The sequence below is a fragment of the Manacus candei genome, unplaced genomic scaffold (genome assembly GCF_025592945.1).
Source record: "Manacus candei isolate 608988 ecotype Guabito, Panama unplaced genomic scaffold, ASM2559294v1 h1tg000015l, whole genome shotgun sequence".
Taxonomy (NCBI): Eukaryota; Metazoa; Chordata; class Aves; order Passeriformes; family Pipridae; genus Manacus; species Manacus candei.
This window is the reverse complement of record NW_026138063.1, coordinates 19,770,567-19,798,278: the sequence shown is the minus strand read 5'-3', so window position 1 is coordinate 19,798,278 and position 27,712 is coordinate 19,770,567. Positions and strand designations below refer to the sequence as shown.

The 27,712-nt window shown below is 37.6% G+C and overlaps 1 long non-coding RNA gene across 1 annotated transcript in view; it reads right to left on the bottom strand.

The window, feature by feature from the left end:
• The window catches only part of LOC127468750 (uncharacterized), a 104,764-nt gene that overhangs the window by 8,929 nt on the left and 68,123 nt on the right, over window positions 1-27,712 (bottom strand). Inside the window, exon 2 of the long non-coding RNA XR_007903665.1 lies at window positions 3,236-3,366. This is a non-coding gene — a long non-coding RNA (uncharacterized LOC127468750). The remainder of the gene's footprint in view (window positions 1-3,235; window positions 3,367-27,712) is intronic.

The following is a 27,712-nucleotide window of genomic DNA, read 5'->3' as shown; positions in this document are numbered from 1 at the left end:
GAGTTCAGAAAGAAAAATTAATCTGTGTAAAAGATTCTTGTAAAAAAAAATTAACACACAGCTATCTCCAAATTTCCCAAGACTTTGTAAAATGTTATGTGTTGTAAAATTAATGGCATTACAAAGAGACATTGACTGAGATGTGTGTTAGACACAAAAATTACTACAGACCTTGGAGTGAGGAAAAACGGGTTTTTTTTTTCCCTGTGTTTTAAATTAGAGGGTTCAAAATGTCTTTCTAGTATGACCTTAAAAAATAAAGAAAAAACTGTAACTTCCCTGAACGTAATCACAGATAAAAGGAGGAAGAAGATATTTAGGCACATTGTTGCAAACATCATCCTTAAAACAGAGTTCATGCAGAAATGTAAGCAAAACCTTTAGAAATTTACCATTTAGTGAAAGAGTGCAACAGTGTTTCTGAGACTACTAAAAATCTATAAGCAGGGCTTTATTTTTAACCCTTTCTAGCTCTGCTAGCTGCTTTTTCAAAGGAAAAGGAAAGGAAAAGGAAGGATTCCATCTGCTCTTGCTGTCTTTCAGTATGGTGGTCAATGAAGAGGGCAAAAACTATGGATCTTGTTTGTGAAGTTTATGTCTTCACATAAAATACGCAGGAATGAGATGCTAGAATTTCAGACAGAGTTTCAGTGATGTCTCAAGCTCAGTTACATCTTTAGAACAAGAAAAGTATTTTTTTGTTGAAGAGATGATTGGTTCAGTTTATGGAGAGGATTGGTTGTACTGCTTCGTTTTACACAAATTCTTGTGTCTCCCCCTTACTGTGGTATCTGAGAGCTTTCTGCATTTAACTGCAGTACCTTTCTGTCTCTTTCTTTCTATATTTACGACAACAGGAATCACCATTTCAATTACCTTTACTGTTAACAACTCCAGCAAGAACCAAATACTCAATTAATCTCTCTGGAGATTAAATGCTTGGAAGAACCTGCAGTAGTGTCATCCACAGTCTGCCTTTCTTCAAGTAAAAGAACCCCTCCCATTTCTGAACTTTTCTTCTGTGTCACTCATGAGTGATAATATTATTCAAGATAGGAACAGCCATTCTGTAGGGAATAAAAGTTTCAAGAAGGGATTGCTCCTTATCAGGCTGCTCGGCTTCGCCTCACTGCTTTCCACTGTCTGTCTGATCTTTAGCTGTTTGTTGAGGCCTGTTTAATACTTCCTTTGTAAGATTTTGGGGCTAATCTTTCCTCTTGCATGTTTTATAGACTATAGCACGGAGGACACTTGGAATGCTACCTGGAATGTGGCATGGCAGAGCAGATAGAGATGAGCCTCAAATATGCCAACCTAGACCTTTTTGCCTCTCATCTTCATAAGATTCTTCATCCTCCCTTGTTCTTCACTTTTTACACCTATGAAAGGGATCTAAAAAAACTTTTCTAGTTATCTTTTCTACTGTATGGTGTGTGCACCCTGCCTGTGGTCAGTGCAACATAACAGCTTATATAGCAAGATGACTAACTGAATACAATTACTGCAGATCATAAATATTGCCATTACAAGCAATTCTTGTTCTCACACAGCTCATTTGCAAACTGAATCAGACTGTGACATCCAGTTGCCTAACAGTGAACAGCTCTGTTCAGAGAAAGCAGATAATTGCAGTAGTCACAATCAAGTCCTAATGAAATTCTTTATTTATACTGAATATAGTTTTCTCCTTAAATACATGACAAAAAGATATGGCAGTCTCTACATATTAGGGTAAGCCTAATATAAAAAAAATATTGTTTATCTAAGACTATAAAAATCTGTGTTTTCATAAACACTAGGACCAGACCTACAGTGGTCTAGGAGATCTGTAGAAATTCATTAAACTACTCTGAACTCTCTGAATATTAAGCTGAGTATTATTAAAGTATTTCATACAACAAAATGTCTTTTTTCAGGTACAGAAGCACTATGAATTTCCAAAAATATTTAAAGAAATACTTTCTACCATATTATCTATGCAATTACTCTTATGGTCCTAAATTCCTCAATACATACTGGAAGCCACAGTTTTACACAAACAAGAATTGAAGATATATAATACTAGATGTCTCCTGATAGGACAAAATCAAACACAGTAAGAAGCAGAGGGCGCAGACAGAACAGCAAGAGTAGTTCTGAAATGCACAGTTATCATAGCTTCTCCTAGCACATTATGTTTTAAAAAGCAAAATCTAAATGCTGATGCCTACTTTCACTCTGACAAGGTGATCCTCCTACAAGGGTAATCCAAAGATGAGACAAGGCCTCACTCCAGGGACTACTATATTGTAACATTTTTATTTATTTTTTTGAACCTAAAATACTTCTGAGACCGGTAAAAGGTAAGAACTAGAGCTTACATCCAAGGATAAAGCTGTCAGCTACCAGCATTGTATTGCCATCCTACATGTTTAGAGGAGAACAACAACCACAGAGCTGATGAGACACTTGAAACTGGGAAAGGAGTGCAGAGAAGTTTGAGTTCAAAGTCGGCATTCCATATATTTCTTTGGTTTAATGGCAGCATTGTCTTTTTTAGGTTTCTTTTCACAATAAATAAATGTCATTTGTCCTAAACAGCTGGTTTCAGTCCCATTTAGGATAACTGAGGGAGCTCATTCAGAGACTGGAGTATTGTTGCAGAATATGTGTCCTCTGCTGCTTAAGTAAATGCCAAGGCAAAGCTGAGGCACTTAGTCAAAATAATTGTTGAGGTAAAAAGCCTATTAAGGCAGGAAGCATCAATTTTATTTATGCTGTCTCAAAAGTCTAGAGTACACACAAGTTATTTCGCTTGCTGATTTTCAGTGAAGACAGGTATTTATTATACTATTTTGTAAATACATCCATTCTAAGTGGAATAATTATCACAGGGGAAATGAAACCTAACTACTACCTTTATTTGAGGGTGACAGAGCAAGAAATTAGCTAGGATTTTGAGACATGTCTGCTCTGTATTCTGGAAGTGGTTGCATTTTAGGGCACTTTTGTGTAGGTTGGCTTTCACAAGGCACTGAACAATCGCTTTCTGAAAACCATTTTGGCCATCATTGGACTGTCTCATCCAGAAACATCATCTTTGTTCAGCAACTGCTTCAGAAACTCTATGTGATGAAAATCAATACCCACAGGACAGACACACACTCAGGCCCATGAACTGACAGGGAACCTGTTCTTCCTTGGAAAGTCTGCTAATATTGGAGGTGAAAAGAAGGAAAAAAAACTGTCATCCTACCACTTGCAGCAGCTGGAGCTGTGGGAGAAGGTTCAGGACCAGCAACCAGATATTACAAAACCTTCAACCAGACCATCACAGGCAACAGGAGTAAATGCTTGACTGTAAATGTGGAGATGGATGACGGAGCACTAAAGGAAAAAACAAACGATAAATCAGAGTCTGGAGGGTGAAAGAGTAGGAGTGATTTGCTGGAGTGCTGACAAAAAAGATTTAGCCTTGCTTTGGACACTGGATATGACTATTAATACAGTTTTTAAAACCAATAAAGGTTAAAATGTAGGTTTGCTAGTTGGCCTCTGAATTGGGAAATTGTCCAATTCTCAGGCCCTTGTGTAATTGCAGAGAAAATATGGGTCTTAAATAAAGGGATTGATGCATTCTTTTGTACTTATTTTTGTGCAGATCAGGTTACAACAACAAATAATCTTCTCCAATTTAAAATACAATTATTGAGCATTCAGACCAAACTCAAGCAAAGAGTTTTGCTCATATGCACAGTCAAGGAAAGCAATTGTGTGTTCAGCAAATCCATATACGGAGCAAGAGAGGTGGTTGGTACATGTTAATGCAACAACATGTGTGAAAATTGAGACCACTCTGCATTTATATGACATTTATACACAGAAAAGCATTGTGGTTTTTACAGACTTTTTTTTTTTTACACCACTGATTTTTTTGTTTTTAAAAACTAAATATCGGTTTTTCTTTAGGAAAAACATTTTGAGATTTCTAAAAGGTGACATTTGAACTGCAAAAACTTTAATGAGATTTGTGGTATTGGCATTAGTGAAGATTGGGAATAATCTTGATGAGTGTTTAACATAGTTTATAATCCAAGGAAGCTTAAAAGTTTTTGACCAGACTACACCAGGAGATTCATGACATAGCTAGAAATTTGTATGAGATACACAGATTCCCCAAGACCCAAAAATTATTACTACCTACTATGTCAGGTAAGACACCACAGTTTAAAAGCTAAACCATTTTACTATTGCCCTGGTTCTCCAAAGGTAATCACATATCACAGAACCACAGCATGGTTGAGTCTGGAAGGGACCACTGGAGGTCAGTTTGACCAACACTCCTGCTCAAGCAGGGTCCCCCACACCTCAAACAGGCTGCCCAGGACCACATTCAGATAGTTTTTGATACCCACAAGAAAATAGACTCCACAGGCTCTCTGGGTAGCCTTTGCTAGCATTCAATGACCCTGACAGTAAAAAAGTGTCTCCTGATGTTCAGAGGGAACGTCCTGTGTTTCACTTTGTGCCTATTGCCTTCTGTCCTGTTACTGGGCACTATTGGAAGGACCCAGGACTACTCTTCTTTATACCTTCCCTTGAGATATTTGCATATTTTGATGAGATCCCTCGTGAACCTCTTGAATGACAGAACTCATACGCTTTCCCTAGTATCTAGATTTCACCTATTCACTTGCTTCTGTTTTGGTTGTTGGTTTTTTTAACAGCTTGTGTAAGCAAAATACTGGACTTGTGGACTTTTAGAAACTGAAGAATCCAAACTAGGCATTGTATCAGATGGAGTTATCAGATTCTGTTTTTCCTCAGTGGAATTTATGTCTCTTCATATACTATTCTTCCCTTCTTCCCCTGTAGTTCTCAGTAAACATCTAGTGTTAAGCTAAGACTCTTATTCAGTCAACAAGCAAAGATCAATAACTAGATGAAACAAAACACATGTTGGTTGTGTAATGCACTTTATATATTGATTAGTTAACTCTGTAAGGTATTTTGGATCTTTTGGTACAGAGGATGAGATGGGAATATAAGCCACTCATTAGCCTCTCTAATTTGACAAGTAATCAACTCAGATTAATCCTTCAGCAGTTTATCTGTGAATAAACAGTACAACAGGTAAAGCAGCTCCCAAGATGGCTTGATGCAAAGGCAGATGGATTGGAGAGGGCTTAACACCTCAGGTGTGCTGTCAGATAAATGCAGGTGCACTAACTCCATGGTCTGCCAAGAAGCTGAGCAGCTGTGTTTGCAGAGCACAGAACTGGGTCTAGTCAAGGCTGCTGTGCCTGAGCTGCTTTAGGTATAAAGTCAGGCTGGGTATCTCTGTACAATGCTCCCTACAGTCACCTTGATTTTACACAGCTTATTAGCTCAGGCTCAGTGCTGTCTACAAAAGCCCCTAGAGTATCCAAGACATCAAAAGCCCCTCTAATATCTTCAAAAATGAAGAGCTGACTATTAAAAATATTCCCCTAGCTTTTAAAAACTGTCAGGCTGGTTTTTAATACTTGCCAGACTTTTTTCTTCCATATTCTGTAACATGATTCTCTGAAAATATTTGTGCATTGTGCCTCACTGATACTGTTGTTAAAACATCCTTTGGTTCTTGTAAAGGGGGTTTGATACCCAGAAACAGGCTTCTGCTTATGTGGGCAGTGATTCATGGGCAGTGTCATTAGGAAGTGAATTGAAATCTCTGGAGTGCATCACAAACTGGGCTTTGCCAAGTCTTTGCTACTTGAGCCATTGTCAGATTCTGTGGTCCAGCTGAAATTTCTATCATGCTATCTAGCTGCTCTTAATACAAGTTATGCTTCATTAAGCACGAATTTGAAGTGAACCAGGCTCTGAAGCTCTGGTTCAATAAAGTGCTGGAGGACAAACAGAACAACTGTTTTTATTCCTAAAAGTGTCAGCAAGACAGAGAAGAACATTTTTTTCCACTGTATATCCACCTCAGAACCAAGTGCCTCTTTTAGAATGATAATTCCCCCACAGATATAATTTTTTTCCCCCTTTACATAAAACTTATCTTGATTCAGGCTTAGACAAAAGGCCAGTAAATACTGTACTGAAAGAAACACTTATTCTCAGAATCAAATTTTTTTTACAAATCTCTAGTATAAAACCTGCTAGTTAAAAGAGAAAGTCCTTCCAGCCTGCCTTGCACTGCCAGGTTCAACTGAGGTACTTTCACTACAATGGGTCTGCCTTAACCATTCTCAAACACACCATACCCCTCCTGCAGTCACCCTGATGTCAGGCAGGCATCCCAGAGGAGATGTGTGTGTACTGCACAGCCAGCCCAGCCCTGGAAGCAGCTGTCTTGTGACATTCTCTGGCCATGGGGGTCACAGCCATGGCTCAGCGAGCAGGGTGTACATTGGCCTGCTCTGTTCTTTCATGAGCACTGCAGGTGCCTCATTCTCTAACATATGTGCTCAGAGCAAAGGCTACAAATGCACATGCAATTAAGTTACAGACAGAGAGGCAGCCCTAGTTCTTCAGGGCCTTAACAGTGATTGCTTTTCTACAGCAAAGAGGAAGTGGAGCTGTAACTGAAAGGAGTAGTGTGTTCATCACAGCGATGAGGTTCACAGGAAGAGCCAGTACAAAGCATGAGCCTTGGTTTTGGCTTCACGTTATCTCCTCTTATTCCAAAGCATGTTCCAAATGGGGTCAGACCTCTGTCTCTGTAAGGCTAAGAGCACCAGGTGGTTCCACTCTTTGGAAGTTACCACAGAATGGCTCGTTACCTTGGGTTAATTTATTTCTGAGCTCTGGTGTCCAGTAGAATGAGGGGAACAGTCCTCCTCAACATTACCATGGATCCATAAGAGCATACAAAGAAAGAGATATTAGTATGAAAAGGTGGCAGTTTACAGAACAACAGAGATCTGAGTGAAAAGGAGGTGGGATAATCTGGTTAAAAGGACAATATGAAGGCAGAGTCTGTGAGGGAAGTGGCACGAGGATTGGGTGACTAACTATAGCAATTAGTGCTGTGCAGTGTAAGACTGATCGATGCTGCCTGATTAGGGTTGGCAGGCACCAACAATTGTTTAAGTGCATTCATCTTGTCCAGTTTACAAGGGTTGTGATTGACTTTTAAGGAGTTACATGCAGAGGCTATTCAATTGCCAAGTCTTCTTCCAGTTACTCAGCTTTCACAAATGTGAGAACACAGAGAGTCTGTGTGTTACATCCAGTTTGCTTCTTTTGGCAAGCCAAGGAAAGGTTCATTTTCTACTTTAATGGAATACTTATAGCATTCCTACTTTATTGTTTCTACAGAGGAATTGTTGACCCTTAATGGCTCAAAACCCAGTATCTCCTGACTTACTGTGTAAGTACTTTGCTTCTAAATAGCTCCATTGTTTTGCACCAAGTCCTAGCACCTGACACTAATTTTTTTTTCCTTCTATCATATATTTGTTGTGATCATGACTGCTTAAACTCTTCATTTCTCTTTGAGTTAATGTCACTTGCATTTCTAGTCATGCTCCTTGCCTACATAAATACTTTAGGAAGAGGTAGCCTATTTTGGCCATTGTACAGCAGAGGCAGGTAGTCCAGAAATATTTCAAATCTCAGTTGTTTGAGTCTTGTAATGATAGTATTTTACACATTCCATAAGTTCCTAATTCTATTAAGTGTGCCATTCAGCTTGTCCTTTCTAAGGACATCCAGTGTTAAATCCACAGTTACCCAAGCTTTCCAAATAAGTAACCTGAAACAGAACATTTCATATGTTCAAAAGACAGCAAGGGTTGCTCAAGGTTCCAGTTACTCTGCAGCAAAGCTTGACAGAGGTCCCCTAATAGTGTATTTTACGCAAATCAGAATACAAGAACAGATTTTACAAGAAACATAGCAACTCTCCTTTACAGCAAGAGTTCTATAGAATATAAAGTAATAGAATCATTTGGGAAAAGTGCAGGAAATGATGGTAGGAGAGACCCTAACCCTTCAGGAAAACTTGCCTTAGGAAAGCCTCCTTTCTCCTCCCCAAGGAGCTACCAGTGCTTAAACTACTCCTTCCAACTATTGAATTTCCAGATAAGAACTATTAACCACCAGAAAAACATCTAATCCTTTTGCCCTATAAAAGCTTTTGCATCTGGAAGAGCAGAGACTCACAAACACAGCACAGGGACATTTTAGGACAATTTGCTGCCATCAGCTACTAGTCAAGTTCTTCAGTGCCAGTGTTTTGCACACATGTCATGGCCCATGGAAGTCAATCCAGGGCTCAGCTCCCTGGCTATGTTTACATGGCACAGCACAGGGGACTGTGCTGAGCTACAGGAACAAGCCTGACAAACCAGTTTCATCACACAATACTTCCATCACAGGGCTAATTAACACATCTCTGTTACTGGTGCACAGATTTGAACTGTACTGAGCAAAATCCTGATAAAAGAACAGACAGAGAACAGAGATTATATAAGACAACTAAGTGAGAAAACTACAAACAACGTTTGGGATACATAGACATTCTTAGCAATTTGAGAAAAATTGTAGCTGATCACCATCTTGGCTATTAACCAGCCAGTTTTTTGTGTATATTGTAGTAGAGGGGGTTTTTCAAGTATAGATGTGAAGTGAATTTCTGAAGGAACCAAAATTTTGAAAGTAACGTGGCTCTTCTACCTCAAGCCTATGTGAAAATACTCAATTCTCAAAAGTATCACAAAAGAAATGAGTAATCGTCCAAAAGAATATGATCATACTGAACAAAACAAACCTACAGAAATTAATTCCTCTGGGAAATTCTGGCAGATTTTTAAAACCAGCCTCTGAGATTTGCTAGCAGAGGTATAATTATTCATGATCTTCTGAAGGATGATTAAAAAAAAAAAACCTACAAAAAGAGCAATTGCTCTTTATTACATACAGTATCTCTTTGGAACAAATTCAACAGAATCCTCTTGGGTTTATTCTTAATTGGTTTCATAGGATGCTCCCATAAGGGAAACATTTTTGAACAAAATTCCGCTGAGATCTTTTCATCATCTTTGCATAATTCTGATCATATATCATTACTGAAAGCCTGTTATATTTCTAGCCCCAAGTCTAACATAAAGCATTTATTCTTCTGACATTTCTTATGCTAAACCTCAGACGCAGAAAAGACCACAAGACATGTTAGGTATGGTATTTGATAAGCTACTTGTGCTTGAATAAAAGAATATTTAACAAACATCCTGTGATTTATAAGTGAAAGAATGAAATAATGAAAGAAACAAATTTACAGGGAAAGAATATTCTTATTAATTCAACAGTGCTCTCATCACTTTCACAGCTCACACTGATATTTATTATGCATTACTTGAAGCTACTTATTTTGAGAGGGAAAATTGCACCTTGCAGACACCTTCACTGTATTACTAAGTACCAGGATCATATTTTTCTTTCCTACTTATCTCTGGTCTGAAAATGAAATAATTATGGGGTTTTTTTCCATTTTCTCGTGACAACCAAACATTAAGATTAGTCAGCAGTTACCTGAAGACACTGCAGCTAATCCACATTCTTTAATTTACATGGCAGACACTCTCACAGTCAGCAGATCCCTGAAGCTTGGTACGTGTCCATAAAAGGGCAGGACTTGCCTAAAAGGACTCTAAAGTTCTAGGGTTCCAAACAAAATATCCAGAGAGGCCAGTTACCAGCTGTAATATTTTCTTGTAAGCTTCTGCTACAGAAGCACATTAAGAGAGAAACAGAGATATGAAGCTACCTTTCAATAATACAGGTTAATAACACAGTGTGTTGGTGAAGATCTAGACAAATGTGCAACATAAATTCCAAAGGTACCAAATTCTTCCTGTTTTCTTCATGCCTCTTAAACCTTCATAAATTTGGTGATTAATACTCAGCTGTAAAAATCTTTTCTTAGGGTTAAGCCAGTGATCCAAAGTGACAGAACAAACAGTAAATTGACATTCACCCTCTCCAGAATAAAATAATCAGAATGATAGTGCTAAAAACATGAACATGGACATGATAATATGCCTTAATAAACACATGATAATTTTTAAGCCATGATGATAGAATTGCTGTTCAGAACAAAATGAAAAAGCCAATAACATCCCTAACCAGATGTTCTTATGGAGAGCTGGCAGTCATTCCATCCACAAACTTATCAGTAATGGAAATGCAATGTGGAACAACTGAAACCAATTGACAAACTAGCATGATCAGGAGTAGCCTTTCAATTCAAAGGACACTACTTGACATGATGATGTCATCAGCAGAGCAAAAAAACTTAAACAGTATTCACTAAAGCAAAAGACCCTCCTCAGCAAGTGAGGACAGTAGGGGTTCAAGCACATTTACCTGAAGGGACCCCAACAGTGTGAGAGCATCACTGTTTAGCTACCATGCAAAATCAGTACAAAGGGTAGAGAATCAGGACCAGACTATCCAAATCATATGTAAATGTGATCAATTCTCACATGGAATACTAAAATTGCACACCTTATGTGTGCATGACTCCCTCTTCCCCACACCACAAAAAAAAAAAAAATAAAAAAAAATTTAAAAAAATAAAAAAATTGTTTCTTAATCCATGAGAAAGAACCTAAGAAAAAAAACACCCTACTTGCAGTTTACCACATTGTTAAATGCATGACTAAGAAAAAAAAAAAAAAGAAGGGTTGGGTTAATGTATTACAGGATCACACAGTATAAAGTGTAGAGAAGCACATGATCATCTTTATTCTGTACTTGAACTTGATTTTTTCAAATCTCTAAGGCACTACTAGAAGATTTTCTAATAGGAAAAGTTTTGTTCTCTTGGGTAAAAGCTTTAAATTGCCATGATTTTTCTCTTACTACCTCAAGGATAATTACCTTCTCTAACCACTGCTTTGAATCTTCCACTTCTTTGACCAAGGAGTTCAATTTAACAGAAAAAGTTTAATCTTCCTGTCCAAGGAGCTTCAATAATGCTTTAATTTCATTGGTCTAGGAGGTGTAGAATTCTGTAGAATCTCTGTTTTCAGTAGCTTTCCCAAAATTCAACCTGACAGAGATTCCCTGACCTGCCTGACTACCCCATGGGACAAACAGACACCGAAGGACAGAAACAGGACAAATCTGTGGCCAGCACAAGGCTGCTAAGAGGTCATAGAACATGAATGTCTCATGTGAAGCAGGTGATATAGCTGCTTTCTACTTTCCCTGGTCACTCTGCTGGTGGCTGTAGCATCACATTTCTTTTTCCTGTCACCAGAGGAAAAGCTAGTGCCAGGTGTGGTTCCATGGGTTAGGTTTCCAAAGACAGAGGAAAACTCAAAGGGTTCAAAAAGAAGCTGATGGAGGCTTTTTTCTATTTATGATTTGTTCAAGAGTCATTAAGTAGGAAAATATTGTCTCCAGTTCAAGAATTCCTAGGTTTGCACATTTCTGTGGAGTGAAAGGGTTGCATCAGAAGACGAAATGATATCTTTGCATTGTTCCAATATTCTCACCTTGGGCTACAGTGCTGATGTCTGAGACAAGACTGACCATGCATTGACCACACCTGACAATTCTTTATGAACTTACAAGTGCTTATTTGAATACTCACTGTTCAATAGTAACATTAAGGATTTAGCTCAGGAAGGAAGAAAGGTTGCTGGAGAGAATTCAGCCTTCCTTTGTCCCCCACCCACTGCTTTGCCCCCAGATTCCTGCTGCAAACTGAAGCCTACCTGGCATCCACAGGTGCTGCTGGTTTTCTATGGATCAAGTTAGTTTTAAACAAGTTTTTCTCTACTGTAGCCAAACAAACTTGAACAATTTTAAAAATGAGAAGAGTCTCAGTAATATGAACTAAGTAAACACCACAGCTGAACTCATGAACTCTCACTGTATTTTCCTGCTGTCTAAATTATGTATGTTCTGTGCTTTATTCAGATCACCTAGACCTTTCTTTCCTTTAGCCTGGATGATGAAGACCTGATCACAGACCTAATGAAAATGATTATGTGATGACTTTTAAAACTGCTTAGGGATGTAGATTAGTGAGACTTTAAATAGCATTGAGGAGCCTAATTCTGATAGGAATCTATCTGTCGAAACAACCTTACAAATTTGGCCCATAAAAGCTCATCCATTGACTTTAATGAACACAGACTGGTATCTATAAAGATGATGAAGAAAGAAAATTCACTGTATAGTTAGAAGGTTAATAAAATAGTACAATTATAGCCTCATCTTAGTAACTTAACTGCTTCAAAAATCCATGTTCCTTTTGTACTCACTCATTTTGCTTTCTCTTGAGCTGCAATCTTTTTTTTTTGCTGCACTCTTTCTGTTTTGAAAACTTCTAGCCTAAGGCAGTCAGACAGTCTCTGCAGGGACTCCTTTTACAAGGAGACTCGATCATCTCTTGATGACATGTAGTCTAATTAGCAAATCAGGTAAAGGTGGGCAAGGCAGCAGGGTTAAAACCTATTAAAAGCAATCAGTACTTAATTAATTTTACTGGGAGTATAAAAATTCATTTTATTATTGTTTTTTCTTTTCCACAAAGAGTCTGTTTTATCAGAAGTCTTGTGCCCTGAACCGTTAATTAATTAAACTTATGGTTTCAACCAGCTCTCAGAGTAACCTGCTTAATTTCATCCTGGCTGAAAGGAAACTCCCCAGTAATTTTGTATTCCTTGACTTTCAGCTACTTAACTGTTTTAAAATCAGGAACTTTGGAATCTCATTGTTCAATAACATAGCTTTTAGGATTATTTTTACTATCTATATGAATGTATGATGCACTAAGGCAGGCTATTTATCATATTTTATTTTAGAAATTAATTTAGGATTTAAGTTGCTTGTATTGAAAATCTTTCCCACTGCATCCTTTTGTTGCAGTTTATAGGTAGTATCTGGATTGTTCTGCGGTGCTGCCACTATAACAAACTGTTCTTGACAAACTGTTTTATCACTACAATCTCTAAACTGGATGCAATCAAACAGTCTTAACAAAATCTCCTTTGCTTCAGTTCTGTCCAGTAGAACAGCCTTTTGGGTGGCTGGTTTCAGGAAGCACATGGACATTTCTTTTAGCCCAGAACATCACTTGACTCTCCCAGAAAAACGTGGCCAGGAGAATGTCTTAACAGAGACAGTAGCAGCATCTAAAGGCTTCAAAATCCTTTGCAAGGACTAGAAAAGTAGAAGATGGAGGACAATATAAGGAGAACATACAGCTATTTTTTATCTTCCCTTTAAAATATTGCAGCAGTGGAAAAAGCTTGAGTTCAAAGATCTGGCAAATATTTAGTTTTTGAGAACCTTTCTAGTCCAATTTTTGCTGTTGTCAGGAAAAAAATAGGAACAGGTGGACTCTTACAGCTGTAAATTCATAACTGTCAAGTGGAACTCAGTATTCAAAATATATTTGATAGAAATAGAATAGCCAATTATCCTTTTATAAATGCAAAAATATAACACCCTATTACCTAAAGCTGGTGCTGTACAATTACAAGTGGGTATAAGGCCATTCATCTCAGCTTTTAGATGAGTTCTCCTCTGGTCTTTTCTCACCCTGCTTTTGTATTTGAAACAGGATTTCCCTGAAGTTGAACAGAATGAAATGTCAGTGGTATGAATGATCACAGAACCCAAAGTTTAAACTTGCACATGCATAGATTTGCCCTGGGAATTCTTTCATCCTATCCAGCAGAAGTGCCAGATGCATTCTCAAAAAAAAACACAAGAGAAAAAAAAGCTTTAGCATCAAGATTACTTACAAGTCAATGGTAAAAGAGAAGGCAGAACTCTAAGCCCATGAGACTAAAAGTGTTTTAAGAAAATCGTGAAGCAGATTCAAGGGAATTGAGGCTACTGAAAGGTATCCCCTATGTATAGTAAAATAGGCTATGTATCTTTGCAGATTACTTTAGCACTTTATTCCCTAAAGGTTAGTGAAAATGTGCTTATGTGTTTTCTTGCATGGCTGCTTTGGATGACCAATGACCTCTCAGGAAGATTTTAGCAAGTATTGACTAATTACTCTTGACATTTTACATCATGCTGTCAGCTGTCATGAGTGAAGGCAAACTTGTACCAGAGAACAAGAAACCCCCATACAATTAGTTCTACGTAAGTGTATTAAAAAAAAATCTGTCAAAGCAAGTTAGCTTACCAATGAGTCCATCTCCAGGCATTACAGTCTTAATTTTTGTATTCAATCAAGAACAAAAATTCAACAACTAAAGTAACACAAATTAAGTATAATCGGCATTTCTCACCCAAACAATTACTGCATGAACACAAGGAAGTTTAGCAAAAGCTGTATTGCAATGGGTGGCTGAACAAGATCCATCTTAAAAAAAACAGGAAATGTTGATATTACCTGTCTCCATGAGGAGAAAATTGTAAACCTTCTGTAGAACGAGACAAGACTCTGCAGAGTATGTGGATGAGACAAGAACAGAAAAAGAAAAATCTTTGTCTACAAAGTAGCATTCTAACTCACACTTCTCTCTGCCTGGGAACTGGGAAAGAGGTGTGCTCCAGCCAGGGACACAAACCTATTTCAAAGCTATTAGAATTGTTATCTGTTAGTCTCATTAATCTAACCACTGAGAAAGAACGAGAGATGCCTGTTTGTGACCTTAGATGTTCCTTTGAGCAAAGACCTGGCTCATATCCCTCTAACTTAGAGCACAGGCAGAGCTGGATCATCTGACCCGACTACACAGCCACGCCTTGCCAGAGTGCTGAAGAGATCATGGGTATGGTCCTTAATGCCAGAGTTTTCCACTGCTGGTATCTGAAGAAAGAGGATGAGACCTTACATAGGCAGGAAGTGTTGAATACCAACAGAGCAGCAGCTGCCAGGTGAAACAGATAAGATAGAACACGAGGCAAAGCTGAAATGATCCTGTATCAAGGGGAAATTCAGGGGTAATGTGCCCAGCAGGGTGAGCTGCAGCCACTGCCAGCCGACTTAACTGCTTGTGCACCCTTCGAACCAGAAAGCTAATGCTCCTCAGGGAAAGGAACAGGGCTTCTGGAGCAAAGGCCCCTCTGGGCTGCAATGCTGTGTTTTGTGTCTGTTCCACGCCAGCGAACCAAAGGAACAGCAGGTCAACAGAGATCTTTAAAGAATCAGAAAAAATATTGGTGAGAGAAATAAATTTGGCTGGCTAAACCAGCAGAAGCAATACTGCATTTCCTTCTTTTCTCACAGACTCCAGCTTCTAAAAAGCACAGACAAGGTTCTGCTGATTTATTTCCCCAGAGATGGGAAGCTGAAATTGTCAGAGAGGAAAAGAAATAAAAGTTGTGTCTGCATATGACAACTATTCTTAAAAAATGCAATAACAAAGAAATGAATCTCTTGTATATATTTGTTCAATTCAATTAGAATACAAGATGTTTGTTTCTCATACAGTTAAATTCTGCTCCATATAACAGACACATAAAGTTAGAATAACCTTGTTTGCATCAGACCAAAACCAATAATATTTTCCAAATTCTTATGAAAACAAGTCACTTTTTAATAAGTGGCATTAGTTATTTGCTACCATTTCAATAATAAATGAGTTTTGAAAAATCAGGTATATATTTGAAGAAAGGGTACAGGCTCATTTTTTGAATATTTGCAAAAATAACTTCATGTAGCTCTTTATGAGACACACTTTTCGGTTACTCTGCAGATTTTTTTACCCTTTCCTGCTATAACAGCATAGTATTACTTTTAACTACAGCAGAAACTGGTATTTTCCAGTCAATTTGCTCTGAGTGACTACATGTAGATTTGATTTGGTTTTCCTCTGCAGGAAAGAAAATATCAAAAATGCTTGGAATATACTAATGTGAACAAAATAGTAATAGAAAGAAAATCTTTTTGTGAAGCTATAATGTCCTGATTTACAGAAGCGTAAAACTTATCTGGCCAAAAAAAATATAGCATTTCACCTGCCAACAAACCATAAGAATAGAAAAAACCCAAAAGATAAAATAAACATGGGAGAGAATGCTTTCCCTTTGTTGAAGGGAAGAGAAATTTAGAAATGTTTAAGATATATTTGCATTGTGTGTATGATTGTTACTCATTACATCTAATCAAGAGGCATCTCAATATTTTCTCTGACAGTGGAACTCTATTAAAGGCAGTCTCTGCCACTAAGACTTCAAAATTCAAAATGTCAATTAAAAAATTGTTGTGATTAACCCTGTTTTACAGAATTAGAGCCCAAAGGATTGTAGGGCCAAACTTTGAGAAGTTCTGCACTCACAAAGCAGCTCTAAATTTAGAGTTGCTAATTTTTCAATAGGAAGCATGTCTCCACAGCAAACCAAAGATGGATCATGGCTGTGTGTGCTGCTCCTGTCTGTGTGTGAGGTGGCAGCAATGAAAATGCAGCAACAGACAGAAGGAATTGGCAGCCCCAGCCTGAGCAGTGCAGGGCTTTCAACAAACTGCTGACACACACCAGAATAATTCCTGTCCTTACATCTATTCTGATCCTGCTGCCCATTCTGGCTCAGTTTCATTATCCAGGCATGCCCTCACCTCACTCTGCAGTCATACCTTCTGCAAGCTCCAGGTTTTCAGAAGCCTGTAGAGGAATCACATGTATCTTCCTTTCTCAGTTGCAAAACCAGATACATCAAAATAAAGAAACGGTTAAACCAGAGAGGAACAAACTGCTCATCTCTACTTCTGCAGTAGAAAACTTAGAATTATTACATGTATAATACAACTCAGTAAAGTTTAACGAGTTTCTGAAAAAGTAATCTTGCTTTATTATCCCAAATTCGTAGGCTAGACCGATATATAAGTGATTTAATAACAGCACACACAGCTTCACTAACATTTTTATGGACAGTTCAATGAGCAAAGGAGACAAAACTTATTTTGAAGATCCAGCTTGATATGCTTCTTCTGGCTTTATGGCATGCAAGCAAAAAGTGTATATGTAAGCTTAACAAGACATGGACAGAAGATACTTGACAAAATTTCCTTCCCCACCAAAGAGAAAGCAGATGGAGATGTTATCTCTGCAACTGCATTTAAATTTTGGATTCTAGATGAGAAATTGTTAAGTCCACTTATGTGATACCAAAATTGCTGCTAACCCCAGCAACTGGAAGCAGACATACTTCAGAAGCTCTGCCCTCATTAGCTTTCCCATTCATTTCTGGAGATACCAAAATACTTGTCAAAGTTAATGAGATTGGTGTGTATATATATACTGATTCTGTTTAAATAAGAGCCCACCCTCCTGATACATGCAGAAAAAATGTAAAAAAAAAAAATCCTTCATATCTCTGAGGATTGTTTTCTACTACAGAATGAAAATTGAGACTGGAGATACCAGATGGCAACATAGCCAAACTTTCAGGGCTATTTAGGAAATTTTAGGCTACATGTCAAGATTTAGGCTAAATGAAGCCATTTTCTTTTTGCAGACTGAGAACCTGATGGACAGAGGCTGACAACAGGACACCAAAGTGGGATAAGAACATAGACCTTCCTTCTCTTAAGCAAGAAAAACGTAGGATCACAGCAAACACACCTTGTACATCTCCACAGGATGTATTTCCACAGGAGGGAGCAGAAAAGCCATGTCTGCGTATGACACACACACAAAGATCTGAATACAATGGGGAGGAAAGAACTTTTGACCCAAATTTATCCCATCATCTAGTTATTCCTTTGTTCAGTCAAACTGCCACTGTTCTAACGTCTGCATCTTAGAATTCCTGAGACAAAGAATGTTCTGGGTGTACCTGAGTAGCAACTAAGTCACTCACAGAGACACTTCTGGTGATTCCTTGCCATGCAAACAGCATATTTCCTAGGTTCATTCAGACAAGCAAAATACACAGCACTCCTCAAAGTAGCCACTGCAGCCTATTTTTGACTTTGGATCTTCCAGCTAATTTAAAGGTGCACTCAAAAAGCTGCCATTGAGGGTTATATGTATGGACCTGTGACTCCTTTGGAGTCACTACACAGTCCAAAAAATGAATTATATTCCTTCAACTATGTAGCTTTTATTCATTTCTGTCTGAACAAAATTCTGACTGTAATAGCCTAAATAGGTAAGCAGCCTTAACATTTGTTTGGTGGTTCCAGGGTAATACAAGTAACTATTCCTTTCTAGAATAGTTTGCAAAAGAACATGTTCAAACAGCAATTGCTTGTACAAAATGCAAGAAAATTTTGAAATAATTTGCACTGTATGACACTCCCCCTATGAAGTGAGAAACATGTAATATTCTGCGTGCTAGTTTTTAATTAAAGCCAAAGACCAATCCTGATATTTTCTTTTTCTTCCAGTAATGTGCAAGTCATCCCCAACAACAAAATGCTATGAAGTGATTACCTCTTAGACAACAAGGAACTGCAAACTAACACATTATGCAATTCTTCACTGCAAAACATGAGTGGAATATTATTCATGGAAAGATCTTTTAAGACAAATTATATCTAATCCCAGCAGAAAGAACTAGATCTCATCTTTCCTTCTCTTTGTTTTTTTTTTTCCTAATCTTTGAAGTTACACTGCTGAAAGTCTATGTGAAGCAAATATTACTTAGGGTTCCTACACTATGTGTACTATGCACAGAGTGAAAACTCTACAAGGAGGTTTATCATTGTAAAGTTCTGATTATTTTATTTGGCATTACTCTTATGATAGTCTTGTATGAAAAAAACAAGGAACTCTGTTCTGGCTAGTTAGAATAAGTCACTAGAGAGAAATAAAAGAGCAAATTACTTTAACTCATGTTTCTACAACATCTAGCAAGGCTTGGGCTACAAATTTTTCCAGCATGGGTAAGAACACACCAGAAGCACATTAGCACACAAACTGCCAAAATAAGAGGTGGGACACTTTTAACAACTTGGATGGATAGACTGAGAACTCTTATATGACATTTAGTTTAACCATCAAGTTTATTCTTTAATTTTCACTTCCTAGTCCCATTTGGGTTGTAAATTGGAATGCATGTGGATACAAAGCTAAAATAGCTCAACAGCTTTGTGATATTTTTTTTCTATATAGAGCTACTCCAGTGCTTTGAATGTGTATGTACTTTACTGAACCAGGACAACAAATAAAACTTTAGAAAGCAAATGTAATGGGAAGAGAATTTATGATGAGCAAAATAACCTTGAGGTAGATTTTCATTAGTATCTTTGTACATACTGAGCTAAGTCTCAGGTTTTTTCTAAACTTCCCCTTACAGAATAACCCCTCAGCTAAAAGATATTCTATTCAGAAACTGCACGCAGAAGAGTGATAGCCACAGGGATGGCACTGCCTAATTTTTTATTGGTTCCAAGGCAATATCTTATCCTTGAAGCCAAAGGCAAGGTACCTATGCTGCTTTGCATCTGCTGAATCCCTTTTCTCGTCAACTTGCAACCTAGAACATGACTCCAAAGAATGATACCTTATGTGATATCAAAGGAGCTAAGTTGAGAAATATGCCTTGTTTGATCACATGGCCAAGAAATACCCAGGAGACACGGTGATGAGCCAAAGCTACTGTCTGCTGGAACTTGATAATGAAAATGGTGCTGTCAAACACTGATAAACAGCCGCTGAAATGAAAGGCAAAATCAGTCACTTTACAGAAAGTCTTTTATATTCAGGAGAAGGGATCACCAATAGCTTTGATTCTTTTCCTTTAAAGTTTTACTTTAATAATTGGTGTGTTTAGGACTTGTAGTTCTGCCTGCATTTTTAATCCCAGAGGTAACAGACAATAACTTCTTCCATGTGCACCATTGTGCAAGGACAAAAAGTCGGACGCAGCTTTTGTGACTCGGAAAAAGCATTTCCTTTTCTAATAACTGTCTTACATCACTGAAGGACTTTACACAAAAAGAACTGACCAGGTTTCAGTCCTGTATCTTTCAAATGCTCTATTTAGGAATAATTTCTTCAGCAAGTAGCAACCCTGTTGCCTTTGGAGCTTTCCTCAGCTTTGACCACATTCTTCAAGACCAGGTCACAACTCAGCCCCTTTGCAGCATTACTCACAAAGGCCTAACAAACACATACACAGTCCTGGCAGAGCAGTGTTTCCTCAGCTCTCTCGTGTTTTAGAATCACTCAGTTTAGCAATGACTCACCAAGGAAGTGTTTACCTTCACCAGACAGCAGTGACTGATTTCTAGCAATTAGAATATTCCACCTGCATGTTCCATGCCCACGATGCTACTCCTCCTCACTGCAGTGGATGTCACTCTGATTATATTCTATAGACACTTTTCTACAGTATCTCACAAAGCTTCCAATTCATCTTGAACTGCACATACCAATTTTTGGTTTTGTTTATGTTTTTAATCTTCCCATTCTTTATGTAGCTCCTATACCAGTCTTTGATTTGAAACAGTAATTTTTTGAGTTTTATGGGTTATCACACTCTGCTTTATCTCAAACCACATGGTGCAGGAGAACTATCTATAGATTCCAGGTGCTTCCAACACTGAACAGCAGCTCAGGGAAGACACAAAATGTCTGTTTACTTTCCTGCATTTAACTGTCACCACAGAACACATGATTTTTTTCACCCTGGTCTCTAGACTGTCCTGCTGATCAAAGCCAACAGAAGGTGACAATAATTTCTGATTGCAGCTCTAAGGGTTTTTAAGTCTTTTAACCTCCTCTGAATTTGCTGCCCAGGGGATTTTAGACCTGTACATGGCTCTCTGACTACCAAAGCAGAAAAAAGCCCCACATGTAAATATAGTTATAAAAAGCTTATCCCATTTTTATGCTGAAAGGTTATCTTCTGACCATCATGCTAGGAAAGAGCTTTTGGAACAGTTTTCCTTCAGATAATTCAATGATAAAAGGAAGTTAAGAAGAACAAAGGTAAAAATAAAGGAGGAGAGAGGAAAAAAGAAAACCATTACTCATGAGCAAATCACTAAAACTTGGGTATAGTACTTTCTGAAACCAAAGTAGTTGTGTTTTACTTATACATTTGAAAAAAATTATTGGGAAGTTTACCATAAACATGATGGTGCACTTAGAATAATTGGAGCAGGATTGCAAACAAATTTTTCTGTAAAAGTTTCCTTAAAATCTGGAGTCCAGTTAATAAAGGGAGACATAACAGTGGACACTAATGTATGATATGTCTGTCTACAACATGAGAAAAAACTTGTGTATGCCCAATTTAAAAAAAAAAAAAACTGCACAGATTTTGGGTAATTTTGGGTACAGTTGGTAAGTGCAGCATCATTTTTATCTTTTCCATAGTTATGTTAACTGCAGCTATAAATTACCCACAACTGCAGGGGCATATTTGCATTTCTAATTGTTTATACCCAATATTGAAAATCTAGATGTATAAATGCCTGTCTTTTTTAAGAGTAATGGAAAGAGGATTTAATTTTATCTTGTTAACATTTCAGAACACAGAGTTGCAGCTTAGAGAGCAAAAACCTTGATAAATGTAAGAATAAGTCATGATGTCACTTCAGAGAGAATTCTGTTTCATTTTGGATTTTCATTTCATTTTAATTTCCAAATTTGAAAGTTTAATATGGACAGTATTTCATTTTGATGGTAAGAAAAGAAAAAAAGAAAAAGAAAGAAAAATGTGAGAAAGACTAAAAAAAATTATCCAGTGTTTAATTTCCTAATTCCTTAATATGAAATACATGAAGTAGGGGGGAAAACAAACAAACAAAAAAGATTACATACAACAGTCACTGTAAAAGCATTTGATTCTTACAACTAACTGTTCAGTACTCCTGGGAGATCAGACATTTACTAGATGCTTAAGGATGGCACCTGAAATTAAGAAATTTGAAAATTCGGGCTTGTGTGGTATCTAACGCAGAAAAAGAAAATCTCCAAATCCTCCATGTTATAAAACACATAATGATAGACCAGAGCTTATTATAAACACAGGAAATATGGATAAGAAATGGATAAATATTGCAACAGTAATTAATAATTAAATAGACCACAAAGAAGACTTACTTTTCGACATAATGAGCAACACATATATTTGTAGAAATTCTAATAATTCAATGATGCTGAGAACCTGGTTAAATTATTTTTGTAAACAAGGAAAGAGTTAAAAGACTGATTTAGAAGTAAAAGTTTTCAGTTGTGTTTCTATTTGTCCATATGTCCAGAGAGTATTACTAGCAAAAGTAAATTAGAGAATATGTACAGCAAAAGAATATAAATCTCCAATTCCACATTTTGAGAAATTTTATAGGTCATCCACAAAGAATAATCATTCCCATCCATATCCCCAAGAACATTTACAGACTAGTGATGAGTTTGAGCTTGGTTACTCTTCAATAACATCTACCCAGGAAATAGAATCATCTATAATTTTTAAGGCTCACATCACAAATAGAAAAAGAAATATCTAGTACTTAGTCTCTGACATAGAATAAATTAGAGACAATGCAGTAAAAATGTGTTTAGTGGGGGAAAAAAGGCTCCTGATAAACAAAGAGATAAATAAAAATAGTACCAGCTCCAGTCTGGTTGCTTAGCTCTGCTCAAGGTGCCTTTCCTGTTCTGGAGCCAGAAGGTAGAATTGAACCTGATTCCAGGGTGGTGTCACCTCTCTGACAGCACACGGGGAGCAAATTCACAGGGAAATATGTAGCAGTAGGGAAAGAGGCAAAGGAAGAGAGCAGCGTTAAAACTAGGCCTGAAAACACCAGTAGTTCTGCTGGCATTTTTTAAATTGTTTGGATTAGTCACAGGAGGGTATGAGGAAATCTGCATTTATAAACCTTCTGTAAACATCTATCATTATGGCTTATTATGCTGTATTGCTGATAATGATCCTGAATATGCACTTCATTGACTGCTGGTTAATGATTGTCATTAATAAATCAATTAACTACTTTGATCCTGATTTGATTAAAACTTTGTGAAGTGAGCTGTTTTCCTCTGTGATCAGCTCTGGTAAAATGCAGTGCAGTTTCAAATCTGGTTACTTTTCTTCCCACTCTACATGGATGCCCAAAGCAGTACATCTACAGATAAGCATGGCTAAAAATTCCAGCTTTCCAGTTCTGCTGCCTTATCAGACTTGTAAGGAATTAATTATAACAGCTATGACAAGAAAAGAGCACCACAATAGGTGTACACAAGATAGGCTAGGGTGAATATTTGATAATCGTGTATATTTGATAGGACAGGGATAGAAATCCTTGGTGGAAATGGCTTTGTATCTTTCTAGAAATACTGTAACAAACCAGTTTGACTTTCAGGAAGTGAAACAAATCACTCTTCACATGCAACTCAATTTCTTGACCCAGGGCAATTTGTTGAATCTCGAGCATTGTGCAGATTTGTGTGCTGTTTAGAACATGCTTCCTGTAAATTCAAATTATCAGTCTTCTCAACTCACATTCACTGAGCAACAGACTGAGGACTATAACATCACAAAACCCCCCTTCCTTAGTCATTCTCTTTTCATAAAATTATTTTCTTAAGCATTGTAAGATGACATTATATCACTGATATTCTGTAGTATACTAGGAAGAAATCCCTCTTTTTGATGCTTATTATTGCCAGTGTCACCATATTCGCTTGCTCCTTCCATCTACCCTGATAAAGGCTGATTACTTGTCTTCAACAGATCCTGCCCATTGATGAAGCTGGCAACTTGATGCTGATTGTCACCTGTGATCCAGCAGTTCACTATTACAAAATTTTTGTCTTCTAAACTCTCTGAAATGTACTAATAAAATTAAAAACGGGTCAAAAATTAAACAAAAGGCTTATTGCCCTCTGGTAATATTTTATCTAATAAATAAACTAACCTTACCCGTTTCAAAGTTTAGACAGTTCTGAGTTAGAGGAGACTGATGCCATCATGATATTTGCTGTCCTGAGTCTATTATAAACCACATCCCATGGGGCTTAACATTGGAGCTTTTTTCTGTATAGTAATAATTTGCTTACAGATAACAGAGGCCTTTTAGAAATGCAGTTATCCTGTTTGCAAAGAATAATAAAAGCTTGCTTCACACAGAAGCAACTTTGCACACAGAAGCACACCACGTAACTTTGATGTTTATTCAACGTGTCAGCAGTGATTTCTAAAGAAACAGGGATCATTTCTTTTCCTGCAACAGCAGCATTGTCATTTCACTGACATCTGGAGAACTCATCAAATCATGTCCTTGACCTTGTTACAAATGTCTCTTTTGAGCTTTTGAATAAATCGAATTGTTTGCAAGAAAACAATAAGAAGTTTTACTGTTTTAAGGGACAGACACACATTTTAGAATATCAAAACTTAAAAGAAAGAGAGGAGGAGAGAGAGAAAGGGCTATGATGTTCTAAGAACTATTACAACTATAACGATTGAAGAATATTCAAGGATGATAACAAATTGCTCTGCTAGATGAATAAGAAATCTCTCAGTATCCTATGCAAAGTTGTTGAGTAAAGACTGAAAACTTGTCTCTGCTATATCATAGAGTGAGTTTACATCTCAAGTAACAGTTGCATTTAAGAACTCCATGGTAGAGAAAACACTTTTGGGTAAAAGTTAAATAGCAGGGGAATTTTTCAGTCGAAATAAGTTAGTATGGCCTCGCTGACAAAAATAGACGAAGTCTGAGTCAAAGAGTGAGAGATTTGGTGCAAGTCACAGAAAAAATCTGAATTGTTCTGTTTTATAGAAGCATCACAAGACCAGCCCAATCAAGGAATAACTGTTTCAGTTTGGTCTTACAGATTTCCCCGAGTGAATAAACTGAATTCCAGATTTCCCGTCTAAGAACCCTCATCCTTCAGCAAACACGTCAGACATGTTACTTTTGCCTAAATACAGTGTTCAGCCAGGTTCATCTTCATGGATGTTGCTGAATAGTATCCACTGGTTCACTAGAGTCTCTCACAGTTTACAGATTGTACTGGGATCCCTTCAGAACCCATAAGAGGCATTCTAGCACACATATAGGTTGCAAAAAATTAAGCAGAATCACTCAATAATCCTTGAAGCCTTGTCAGTGACACACCATCACCTTGTATAGACATTTTCAAAAGGTTTAAAAATCTTTAAAAGCTAATTCTTCACCAGATAACAACAAAATTGTGTAACAAATGCCTTAGATGTGCAATTCTGGATTGTACATTTTGGGTTTATTCACAATGAAAATAGTTTTTTCTTATAGTTTAATTTATGACAGAAATTTTTAGTTAAACACTTAAACACATAGGTGATAAAGTAATATCAGTAAAATGGGTACAAAGTAAAGAGAGAGAATGTCAGGTCAGATGAGGTAAAGTATCAATTATCAAAATAAAAATACAGAGATAGTGGGAATAAATCTCAGAACCAGAAGACAAAGTGGGAACAGAAAGTGTTCCCTGTTCCTCAACCCAAAAAATTGCAGCAGACCTACTGTGAAGTCAAGTATTAAGTTATACAAATAGAAGCAACAAGAAGGGAGCATTTCAATCTGAATGGAGTGAAATGAAATTTGGAAGACAGAGTGGGGATTTTTAAATAAATAGGTAACAGTCACTTGCTTTTCTCAGGTGCAAAGGACATGCATCTGTCTCCAGGGCTGTGCATGTATCTTTATTTCATGCACCAGTTGACCAGGATGTCTAAGAACTATGCAGCTTCTACTACTTAAAATTGAATTACACACCAGAATATCTTGATGCTGGAAGAATGGCAGTAGGGGACAGGGCAAGGAGACATGGAGAAGATTCAGGTCCTCTGGCATCACGTTTTTAAACAGCATACACCCTCCTGCCTATTTTCAAAGGGGAAACACAAGGTGTCTCCTCAGAAATTCAGTCTGAGGCAATGAGAGAGGGGACTACACTTTGCAGAAAGGAAGGTTAATATGAACCTGTCTGAAAATGAAATGTGACAGGTGTAATCAGTCAGCGTCCAGACTCGGCTACGCAGCAACTTGGAGAGAATTTTCTCCAGCAGCCCACGCACACCCAGCACGCTGCACGTGCTGAATACAAAAATCAGCAGAACTGAAGATCTAATGTTTGGCCCTTCTTGTGCCACCGTGTGGCAGAGCACAGCTCCATGCAACACCATGCAGCTGAATGTGTCCTAAACTGCCGGTGCTCTTAATTGAATTACTGAACTAAGTGTCAGGCTGAAGTGCTGTTTCCTGAGCTGAAATAGTCTCTCTTTCTGACAGTCTAAGATGGCTTTGGCTATTTGGTTGCAAAATGAAAGTCTGTTCTTTAGGAATGTGAAATATGTAATGAGGAGGGGAAAAAAAGAGTCCTCCTGCCTGTGTTTGGGAACTGGGGGCATGAATGTACATACAATTATATGATAACACTTCTCTTTCCAAAAAGACAACCTATATCTGCAGCTCTATTATAGGGTATCCCATGGCATATGGAATGACTGCAGCCTGTGGGTGCACAGGAGATGAAAGACCCTGCACCCACAATGTGAACAACTCTAATCCTTCCAGCTCACAAGTCTGTCATATTTCTTGGAAACAATAGGTAAAATTGGTATTGCCTTAATATTTTTCCTGTTTTAAAAAAGATGAACACAGTGTTTTAAGGTATCAGTTATAACTGAAATGATATTTTTGTCTGAAGTGACTTGTGGATTTCTTCTCTAATGTGTTATATCCACAGTCCAAACTAGAGACTGGCTGGAGATCACAGTTCCCTTGTGGCCATCCCCTGGGGAAACTAGGACATGCTCAGTAGATGATGACTGTGTGTGGCAGGAACAGCATCAAAATCCAGTACTCAGGGGGTTGTGTCTTCAAGTTTCATTGTAGGTGAGACAACCATTTTTCCCTAGATGAGGTCCCATACACAATATAAATTATGATGTAATATACATGTCTCCAGTGCAGGACCATGACTTGTTTATGAGTAGGATGCCTAGCAAAACATTCTTGAAAAATAGGTTTGCCTATTCTGCTTCTCCTTCCCTGGATTTTAGCAATCTTTCTTCTCCATATATTTCTGATCTGTTTTTCTCACCTTCACCTGAAAGGTGACTGCTTTGGAGGGATGAGTGATGAGATCTCTGCGGTGTTTGAAGACGATTCAGGATGAAAGATGCTGCAGGAATGCAAGTCATTACCAGTACTGCATTCCTCTGTATTATGGTGTTTTAGCCCTATTATATTCTCTACTTTTTTCTTTGCCAACTGTTTGCACATGTGATCTCTTCTTTCAGTCATATCACTCTTCTCTGCCTGTTTACCCTGCAAACTTTTCAATCAATCAATCTCTTCACTACTCATTACCTACTTAAAAATCCACTGTGTTTCATGGTCATTTAACCTGACAGTACTAAGGACAACTTGCAATGGTCTACAAGAGAAAACCCTTTGGTATTTTCCAACACATGAAATACACAGATTGGTTATTGCAAAGAAGAGTAAAACATGTCAGCACAACATGTATGGAAAGAGGATTCCACCTACAAGCAGTCTCCACCCAGGGAGTGGTGTCACCTTAAACAACTGGCTTTCATTTAAAATTTCCAGCAGACTGAAGATCGTTGTTATTGAAGCTGCATTTCTGTGCCTAATACAAAAAGCTTGTTCAAGATGTAATGGGCAAGATACAGAGTAGAAGTAGCTCATAACCCAATTTCTAAGGATCCTCATTTGAAAAGAAGGAGACTTGGTTAGTTCTCACCATAATAGTTGGAACTATTTCTGTACCTTAATCCAGGGATGGACATGTGTTAGCACCAGAACCAATATATCCACTATTAGTTATACTATCCTTCAATTTGAAAAGAA